Below are 10,940 nucleotides of genomic sequence, written 5' to 3' on the forward strand. Positions count from 1 at the left end.
GCAGCACTTAAATATTTTAAAGAGAAATTGTAAATATATATACAATTTTTGTTATTGTATAAATATTGTAAAAATGTAATCTTATTTAACCGCAACTATAAATTACCAACTATAGTAATAGTTATTATTAATACATTGTATAATGTATTAATAATTTATTGTTGTAAATATTTTTTTCTTTATTTATTTTTTTTAAAACTGAAATATAGCCGTTTATTTATTTATTTATTTTTTAACATTTTTATTATTTCTCAAATAAATTACATACATTATAGGAACACAATTATGCATAACAAATACTTTCTCGTATTTTTTTTATTTTTATCTATTGATTGCTAAAATATTTATACATACAATAAACATCTTGTGTGGCATTGCACCTTATAATTATACAGAGTTCAGCACTAAGTGCTGCAATTCCTACATTGGATTTCAATTAAAATTTTTAATAACACTTTTTTGCCTTTATATTATGTATTTACAACACATCTAATATTAACAATGAAGATTAAACAGAATTTTTTGTATATATATTTTTTTAAAGTTTGAGAAAGAGTGATTATACATACAAATATCTGCATTTGCTTATAAGGATTACTTGTATATGGGTGAGGCAAGTTAATCCCATCTACTTCGAAATTTGGGTTAGCTTTTATGAAGAGAGTGGGATTTAGCCTTCACTATTTGTGTTGTTGCTACTTTTTATGTATGGGATGTAGACATTGGATGTTAGTGATGTGTGACGTGTATATTAGTGTTAATGTTAATATAAAGGTGTTTGTTGAACTAACTAACAAAAAAAGGAAAGAATATATTAATGTTGTGATATGATATAAGAGAGAAAATTTAACTAAATAGGACAGAAAAGGATTAGTCATGAGAGATGGTATGTGAGAGGCTAGAGATTAAAATATTAAGTAAATTCATAGAGAAATTTTGCAAAGGGGATTAAGTTAGAGGCTAGCAAAAGAAAAACAACAGACTATCGCTCAGGGCCGATTCCCGGATTGAGACATCCTTACAGGCTCGCCGACCAAAAGAGGTTTCGTTATTGAACTGCATATAATGTTCATACACCTCGAATTTGTTGTTAATTTGTTCCATGTGTGCATTTAATAAGTCTTACTCCATGAGTTTAAATGAATCAAAGTTATTATTATTATTATTATTCCGGGAAAATCCAAGGAGTCGACAGACTCATCGAGGGAGGCCCTAACATCATGTCAAGAACAACTATTCGACATTCACACAGTATCTATCATACCTTGCCTTAAACCCATTCACAGTCGTAGCACCCACAGCAGACTCTGGCAGCTTATTCCACTCATTTACCACTCTCTAATTAAAAAACCTAGCTCTAAAACTCTTGTTAACCACATTCTTTCCCAGCTTCCATGCATGGGACCCCTTAGTCCTCCCACCACCAGTCCTTTTTTCAAAAATATCTTCTGGGTTTCATATAGTAACCCTTCAGTAATTTGAATGTCACAATCATATCACCCCTTTTCCGCCTATCGACCCATTTTTGCAACCCACAAATCTTCAACCTATTCTCATAAGGTTCATTCCACAGACCTGCTATTATCTTGGTCACTCGTCTCTCGATCCTCTCCACTTCCTCCCCATCACGAAGAAACCCTGGCGCCCATAACTGGGCAAAGTAGCCCAGATGTAGTTTATCAAGGCTCAATACAGAGGAACAATAACTTGTTTGTCTCTGCATGTTAAAGTATATTTCAGAAGCCAAGTGATTTGATGAGCTGATTTAGCAACTTTTTCAATGTTCCCCCTAAACTTCAATTCCCTATCCACCAACACTCCCAAATCCCTGGCCTCATCAATCTCCTGGAGTAGGATTCCACCAATGTGATATACTGCTGCTATTCTTTTCACCCCAAAATGCACCTTACACTTTGCCACATTAAATTGACATCCATTTTTCCTAGCCCAGTCTTCCAAACCATTCTGTAAAATTTTGACATCCTGTGCCCTGAATTGCTCTACCCAACTTTGCAACATCAGAAAACAAATGAACACTTCTTCTCAGATCCTTTCCTATATCATTGATGAACAAATTAAAAAATAGTGGTCCAAGAACAGAGCCCTGCAGCACACCACTAGTCACAAGCCGTCTTTTAGACTCAACTCCTGAATAAACCACTCTCTGGTATCTCTCCATCAACAAACGTCCTATTCATCTCACCAACCCTATATCCATCCCCATCTGCTCCAGTTTACTGATTAGAGCTCCATGTGGTATCCTGTCAATGGCCTTGGTAAGATCCAGTAGAATCACTGTAAACCCATTATCCTTATCCAGTTCAGCCGTCACTGTGTTACAAAACGTGAGCAAGTTACTGATGCATGATCTACCTTTCACAAAACCATGTTGTCCCCCATACAATATCCGATTTTCATCTATCCAATCCTGTATTCTTTTCTTGACTAATTTCTCCAAGACCTTGAAAACGATTCCTGATATGCTAATCGGTCGGTAATTTAAAACAGCAGTCTCCTGGAACCTCCTTTATGCAGTGGAACTATTTTCCCCTCTTTCCATCCCATCGGGACTAACCCAGAACCGAGACTTAAATTAAACAAAATGATCAAGGGTACTGACAATTCTTTGGCCGCTTCATGTATACCAGCTGGTGTACCATCCAATCCCATAGATGAATTGACATTGAGGTTTTATAATAGACTACTCACCTCCACTTCATTCACCACAATTCCCGTATAATCTACTGGTTCATTCATTTCTGCAATGTCACCACCTGGATGATATATTCTTGCAAAGTGCTCACTCAGTAACTTGACTGTATCAACTGATTCAGTTACCTCCCTACCATCGGCATTCTTTAAAATCATTCTGCCATAAACGTTTTTCCTTTTACTTGCAACATATCGAAAAAACTGTTTAGGTTTCTCTTTTGCCTGCATGGCCAATGTTCTTTCATAATCCTTTTTTGCTTTTCTTACCACACTCGTTACCATTCTGGCCTGCGATTTATACCGTTTATGTTCCTGACGGTCACCTTTCTCCTTAAATTCCCTCCATAGTTTTTTTTTTTTTTTTTGCAGCTCAAGCTTAATGGTGTTATTCATCCATTTAACCCCTATTTGTTTTATTATTCGGACTCTAGGTATACAGTCAGCCATTGCTTCATGCAAACACTTCTTAACTGCCTCCCATGAACTTTCAACTTCTAGTCCTTGCAATTGTAAATGCCATGGCACTGAACCAATCAAACTCCTAAGGTTGTCATACTTTCCAGGCCAATAATTCCACATGTACCCTGTCTTAATTGAAAATTCCACACCTTTAGCCACCTCTCAAGTGAAAACTCTATGATTACTCTCACCAATTAGTGGCAATGCGGTCATATTTGTTACAGCCAAATCCTCAGATGTAATTACTAAGTAAAGCACTCTCTGACCCCTTGTATTTTCCATTACATGCTGCCACAGATAGTTATCCCTTAATAACCGCATAAATTCCCATTCCTTCCTCCCGTGTGTCCTCTCCTCATTCCAATCAATGCTACCATAGTTGAAATCTCCCATAATAATTACCCTCCTTCCACTCATTTCTTCTATTTGCTTGTGCATACTGTCTCCACCATCTTTTCCATCACCTGGTCTATAGCAGCACCCAATTGTATATTTTGTTCTGCTAGCCACGATCTCACACCAAATGGCTTCAAATGTGCTATTTTCTCTATCCTGCAATTCAACTTCTATTCTCCTTGGATGCAGCTCATCAGCTATCATCAACAATACTCCTCCCCCATTTTATTCTCCTTGTCATTCCTGAACACACTATACACATCACATTCAATCCCACTAGCTATGTCATCTCCAGTTAGCCATGATTCACTAATACCAATAACCTGTGGTCTGGAAGTGCCAACCATGGCAAAAAAAACTCTTCCTTCTTGTTCCTAATACTCTTAGCATTAGTGTACATGAATTTAAGACCCCATTAGCCCCATCCCTACCTTGATGCCTTATTAACTATCTGACTCTGGTTTGTTGTCCTTATTTGCTCTAGCATATTCCTACTCATTCCTACATTCAACAGCCTCCCTAAGGTCTGTATATCTACTCCTTCCCCCTTAATAAATCTAGTTTCCTTGATTTTATCTGTAATTTTAGGACCCGGAATCGGCTTACCTTGATGGGCGTCGTTACTTTTCTTCGGTGTCTGGTCTTTGTTCTTCGTTTTCTCACGGCACTGTTGACATCGCCATTCGGTCCGTTTCACGGCTTCTTTTGCTTTCCAAGTGCTTTCTGAGATCCCTGAACAGTGGAAGTGTTGTGTTTTGTTACATCCGGAACAATGCAGCCCGTCCCCTTCATCACTTAATGGCTTATTGCATTTGTTACAGCTCATTTTGCCTTGAACTTCGCTGTCTCGTTGACCTTTAGCCTTTCTTCCCGTTAGCGACTATAGTGCGACTTTTAAAATGGTGACGTCCTTTACTGTAGTTGGTAATTTATAGTTAAAAAAAAATAGAAAAAAAATTTGCGTGAATTTCATTGCTAAAAATTAAAACAATACATGTTGTAAACGCATAATATATAATCATTATTTTAATAATAAAATTTATTATTAATTTTTATAGAAATCGAATGTATAAAGTGAACCATAATCGGCCCTACTTAGTTGCTGTGTTTTGTAAAATAACATGTTGGAATGTCATTCAAGAGGAATTATTATTATTATTATTATTATTATTATTATTATTATTATTATTATTATTATTAGGGATAGAGGGCGCTGTGTGGGCATACAAACGGTTGCATGGTTGTATCGCTGGTCCAGTTTTTATACTTTATTGTGGTTCAAACTCCTGTTGTTAATTTAAGAGTGTCACAAAGTAACTCTTCTTGTCACGCTGAAGACAGTGATATATTATTCATCGAAATCGGCCAAGTGAAACCCAAATTTTGAGTGTGTTGAAAATTGAGCAGTGTTCACCATGGTCACTAACGAGCAAAGAACAAAGGACTTCGCCATCTTTACAGTTGTCCAAGGGAAGAAAGTTTAGCCATGAAGTGCAACAAGTGCCTGAAGGAATTATCATCCGACGGAAGTCATATAACCTGCAGGAAATGCCTCAGGAATCTTCACTTTACATGTTCCGGGTGCGCAGAAACAACATGGCAATGCAAATCCAATGCCAAGCGAGAGGAATGGAAATGCCTATACTGCAGAGAGGACAAAGAAACGCCGCCACCTACTACGCAACTGATTACGCCGGAGGCAGAAGCGGACGATGAACTGAACGGACAAAAAATACCGGTGAGTCTTATAATTTGAGTTCCATAAATTTATTACTAGAAAAAGGTTTAGGAAATATAAAATCCAGCTTGGTAGATCTTGTCCAAGAACTATTTGATAAACAGAATAAAGAAATAAAAACAATTAGCAAATATGAAGAGTTTGTTCAATTTAATAATTCAAAAGTGGAAGAAGTCTTACAAACGGTAAAAGACATTAAAACCAGCATTAATGCATTAACTGACAGGCAGCACAAATTGATAAAAAACACATCAGAACTCCGTCAAGAATTTAATTCCCTGAAACCACAATACGAAGTTTTAAACCAACAACAGCATAAAGAAGACCTTGTCAGTCTTCCAGAAACTGAATCCACAGAATATCTCAGAGACGTAGTTTTAAAGTTAGGCCATGCAATTGACATCCCCCTAGAGCATAATGATATTCAGACCATAAATCGGTTTCTCAGGAAGAACAAAAAACAAGGCTCGCCACGACCAGCACCAGTCATAGTTCGTCTGACAAGCAAGGCTACAAGAGACAATCTCATAAAAGCCAGCAGACTGAAAAAAACAGTAATCAAGAATTTAAATGCATTGCAAGACAATACGCCAATCTTTCTATCTGAATATTTAACACCTTTCATTCAGAATCTTTTGAACCAAGCAAGAAAAGAAAAAACAGAAAAAAAGTATCAATTTTTATGGATCAAAGACGGCAAAATATTCTTGAGAAAGTCACAGACTTCAAAGTCTATACAAATAAAAAGCTCAGAAGATATAGATGGGTTGCCAGAGTGAAACAAAAGACTCCAACTTAGTTTACTAAGAAGATCTCAACAAAAATGAATGTGAACCATCAGATAGATGTAATTACACCAGAATACATCAGTAATTGTACTTTCGAATCGCTTGATGCACGGAAACAACACACAATACAAGCGAGAGGTCTCTCAATCTTGCATATTAACATCAGAAGCATCCGAAAACATTGGTTATTATTACAGGCTTATCTGAGGAATTACACTGATATTATTGATATATTTATTCTTATAGAAGTATCCATAACTAATGACGAAGCGACTGCCTTCCAAATTCCAGGCTTCCAATAACATAGATCATGCCGCCAAACAAAAAGAGGGGGTGGAATATTAATATTTATCAAACAAAAATTAATAGTAAAAGAAATGGCCTATCAGTTTGAGCATGCTGAAACCCTTTTCCTCGAAATCACTAATACCACCAATGGACAGAACCCCTTAATACTAAATGCTATTTACAGCTCCCAAACCTAAACATGATATTTTGCACGAACTCAATTGCGCTGGCTTTCAAGCCAAGAAATATGCTTAACCGAATACCTAATGATAATTGGCGACATAAACATAAATATTGCAAACGAAAGCCAGAACAACACTGTACAATATCTAGACACGCTATCCATGTATAATCTAATACCTACATTTACATCATGTACTAGAGAATAAATATTCGAAAATACTATCACTGCCTCCTGTCTAGATCATATAAACGTCCGAGCACCACCAAACAGTTACACTGCATCAGTCATAAAGTGCAAAGTAGCAGACCATTACTTCACCGCTCTAAACCTACACACCAAGGCAATACTCATGCAATGTCCCACAGAAGAAAAACGACAGAAAACAATAATAGACGAAGAAACAGTCAACCACGAAATAAGAAAAACAGACTGGGAACAACTGGTATCAGATTCAGCTGATATCTTGTACAACAACATTAAACTCACACTGGAGGAAATATATAAGAAAGCTACAAAGAAAGTCAGAATTCATTCAAAAACAACACAAAATCCTTGGATAACACAAAACTTAATCCTAGAAATACACAGAAAGGACGCTTTACGGAAAGAATTAAAGTGATACCCAAATAAAACAGCTTTAAAAACTGAATATAAGATAACGAAGAATCGCCTTACAACACAAATCAGAAATGCAAAAAGAAGCTACTACAGAGACAAACTAACCTCCGCACAAAACAACATGAAACAAACCTGGCATCTGATTAACGAGATGCTAGATTTTGTTCCCAACACCACTGCCTCCGAAACCATAAAACACAGCTTCATGAAAGACGCGAAACCTATCCAACAACTAGCAAATGACTTTAACCAATACTTTGCAGACTCCATCCAAGAACTGCACAGAAATATTCCCCCAATCACAAAACGAGACCCTCCACTTGGACCACAATCAAAACAGACATTATGGTTCCCAACCATAAAATATCCAGAACTTCTCTCTGCAATACACCAAATCAAATCAAACAAAGGCCGAGGAATTGATGGTATCAGACCTAAAGATATAAAGCAAAATTCAACTAGTTTAAGTCCTATCCTACTAAAATTAATAAATAAAATATTTAAAACAGGACAGATACCACGTATGCTAAAGACCGTCATAATCACACCTATATACAAACATGGAAAAAGAAATTTAATCAGCAATTACAGACCCATAGCAACATTATCAATTATCAATCAAATTATGGAGCGGATCATACTGAAGAAACTCACAGCATACACAGAGACCTTTCATATTATCCCCAAAACACAATACGGTTTATAGAAAAATAAGGGAGCCACATCTCTCTTGGAAGACTTTACAGACGTAATTAATACGGCCTTAGACAAAAAATAAAATTACCATGGTAGTCTTTATTGATCTAACTAAAGCATTCGATACGCTTACACGTCAAACCTTGTTAGAAAAGCTGAGGCATGTTGGAATAGACGGGTCTCTCCACAGGTGGTTTACAAACTACATCCAAAATAGAAAGCACATCACATGTATCGGATCAAACCGAAGCAGAGAGCTACCAGTAACCTGTAGAGTACCACAGGGAGCTGTACTCTCTCCAACTCTATTCAACATTTACACGCACGATATTAATCAGCTACAACTCAAAGGTAAGATATTCCAATACGCAGACGATACAACAATAATATCCATCCATAATAACGCAAGCACAGCCCAAACAAATATGCAACATGACATAAATCTGATCATAGACTGGCTCATGAAAAACTCCATACACCTAAACTCAGAAAAGACAAAATTAATGATATATATTTCATTGGATGGTTATATATTTGTTGATAACAAATTATATAACCATCCAACATCTACTTTCCAACATAAAAAACACACAGAACACAAAACCACTACAATCACTCAGGTTGAAACAATACGATACCTTGGAATTTACTTCGATGCAGATATGAACTGGAATAGCCACATAAACCATCTACACAACAAACTCCGAACAATAAGTGGCAAACTCTACAGGTTCCATAGACATAGTTCCATACGCCTAAAAACACTAATATACAAAGCACTATGCCAAAATATACTAAGATACGCTATAACAACGTATGCTTTCTGTGCACTCTACAAATTAAACAGATTTATGTCACTACAGCACAAAATGATAAAACTGATCTTTTGGTAACAAACAGAAAATAACGACCTTATATACAGTACATTGCAATGTCAGATCACAAAATACTGACAGCAAAACATTTATGTCACTATGCAGCTTTGCTAAAACATTACTTCGATGCCAACTACAGGACACTCCTGAAATACATACCGTCCAAGAAGACCTCAGACTACTAATTATATCACATATAAATGTAATAATCACTACGGAAAGGCCAACCGAAACTTCTACATCCCAGACATGATAAACAAATTACCTTTTGAATACAGAAACCTTTCAAACTACAATAGCTGAAAAGAGCTCTAAGGACATTCTATGATCAAGAAACACGCACCCAAAATACCATACAAAAATGTAACACAATATATTCGTTTCAGGCTTCCAGTTCAGTGACACATCAGTACATTCCAAGTGTGTGTGTGTGTGTGTGTGTGTGTGTGTGTGTGTGTGTGTGTGTGTGTGTGTGTGTGTGTGTGTGTGTGTGTGTGTGTGTGTGTGTGTGTGTGTGTGTGTGTGTGTGTGTGTGTGTGTGTGTGTGTGTGTGTGTGTGTGTGTGTGTGTGTGTGTGTGTGTGTGTGTGTGTGTGTGTGTGTGTGTGTGTGTGTGTGTGTGTGTGTGTGTGTGTGTGTGTGTGTGTGTGTGTGTGTGTGTGTGTGTGTGTGTGCGCGCGCGCGCGCGCGCTCGCCCGAGTTTCTCAATCATAGATTTTGTAGCATCCCAACACAGCAAAAAAAAACAACATATAATAACCAACTGGTGTCATCCTCAGATAAGCTTACATATAAGCTACGAGGATGAAAGCAGAGAAATTAGTTCTCATCCAAGATGTATGATATGTAACCAAGTGCATGGTATGTACGTATCACATGTAAACCAAAGTATGTAATGTATGTATTATATGTAAACAAATGTATGTAATGTAAGTATCATATGTAATCAAATGTAAGTAATGTATCATATGTAAACAAATGTAAGTAATGTATCATATGTAAACAAATGTAAGTAAATGTATCATATGTAATCAAATGTATGTAATGTATGTAATAACTGTAACAAAAGTATGCAATATAGAGTGATTATATCCATTAATATTGTATATATAGAGTGTAAAATCGCAAAGAAACATCTGTAATAATCATCATTATGAATATTATAATAATATATGTTGTAAACAGTTATTGTTATTATTATTATTTAAAAAAAAACACTTTATGTACGAGAAAGTATTTATTATGCATAATTGTCTTCATATAATGTATGTAATTTATCTGAGAAATAATAAAATGTTAAAAAAAAATTATTATTACGGGAAACTTCAAGGAGTCCTTAGACTCATCGAGAGAGGCCCTAAACATCATGTCAGTAACAATTATCCAACATCCACACAGTATCTGTCATACTTTGCCTTCAATTCATTCACAGTCATGGCACCCACAACTGACTCTGGGAGCTTATTCCACTCATTCACCAATCGCCAAGTAAAAAACCTAATTCTAACACCTAGGTTTTTTGCTAACCACACTCTTGCCCAGTTTCCATGGATGGCCGCTAGTCCTCCCACAATTGTATATATGTAAATATTTTTGAGATCAATAAAAAAAATAGTTTACTATTTTTCGTTATCCAAATATGATAAGAAACAAATATAAATAAATTCAAACTGTTGTTCAATAAATTCAATATGTTGATATTTTCAGTTTACGTCATTTTTTTTTTCTTTGACAGATGCTATGATGCGACATTATCACTTGTAGTCGTTGAATAAAGTAATGAGTAAGTAATTAAATTAAAGTTCCAAACCAAGTGATCTATGAATATCATCTATTACACTCCCCGAATTTGGAAGGCATTTATCACATACATAACGTTTAGCCGTATCGGTCTGAAACAGTTTTATTGTCAGTTTTGCTTTTCCAGATGATGAAATCCTTCCTCAGTACGAGGAAAAAAATATTTATTCATTTCGTATATTAATATTTTATGAAGACAATCTTCACTTCTTTTTAGCAACAGGTTGTTAAAAAAGTTCTTTTTTAACCATACACGCATCACAAAGGAACTCGATTATCATTAATACGTGTATATTAAATTCACACATCTATGAACTAAATTTGTATATGGTCATGTACTCCAAGCCACTATCGGGAATACAATAAATCTATGTATATTCGTATCGT

At 35.9% G+C, this 10,940-nt stretch overlaps 1 protein-coding gene across 1 annotated transcript in view; it reads left to right on the forward strand.

Annotated features, from left to right (window-relative positions):
• The window catches only part of LOC150098170 (lysosomal alpha-glucosidase-like), a 28,324-nt gene extending 17,721 nt beyond the window's left edge, over positions 1 to 10,603 (forward strand). Inside the window, exon 3 of the mRNA XM_090406199.1 lies at positions 10,489 to 10,603. The gene's annotated coding sequence lies outside the window, so the exon portion shown is untranslated. The remainder of the gene's footprint in view (positions 1 to 10,488) is intronic.
• The last annotated feature ends 337 nt before the right edge of the window (positions 10,604 to 10,940 follow it).

The sequence above is a fragment of the Typopeltis vanoorti genome, chromosome 16, assembly GCF_054136105.1.
Source record: "Typopeltis vanoorti isolate ZY-2024b chromosome 16, IOZ_Tvanoo_1.0, whole genome shotgun sequence".
Taxonomy (NCBI): domain Eukaryota; kingdom Metazoa; phylum Arthropoda; class Arachnida; order Uropygi; family Thelyphonidae; genus Typopeltis; species Typopeltis vanoorti.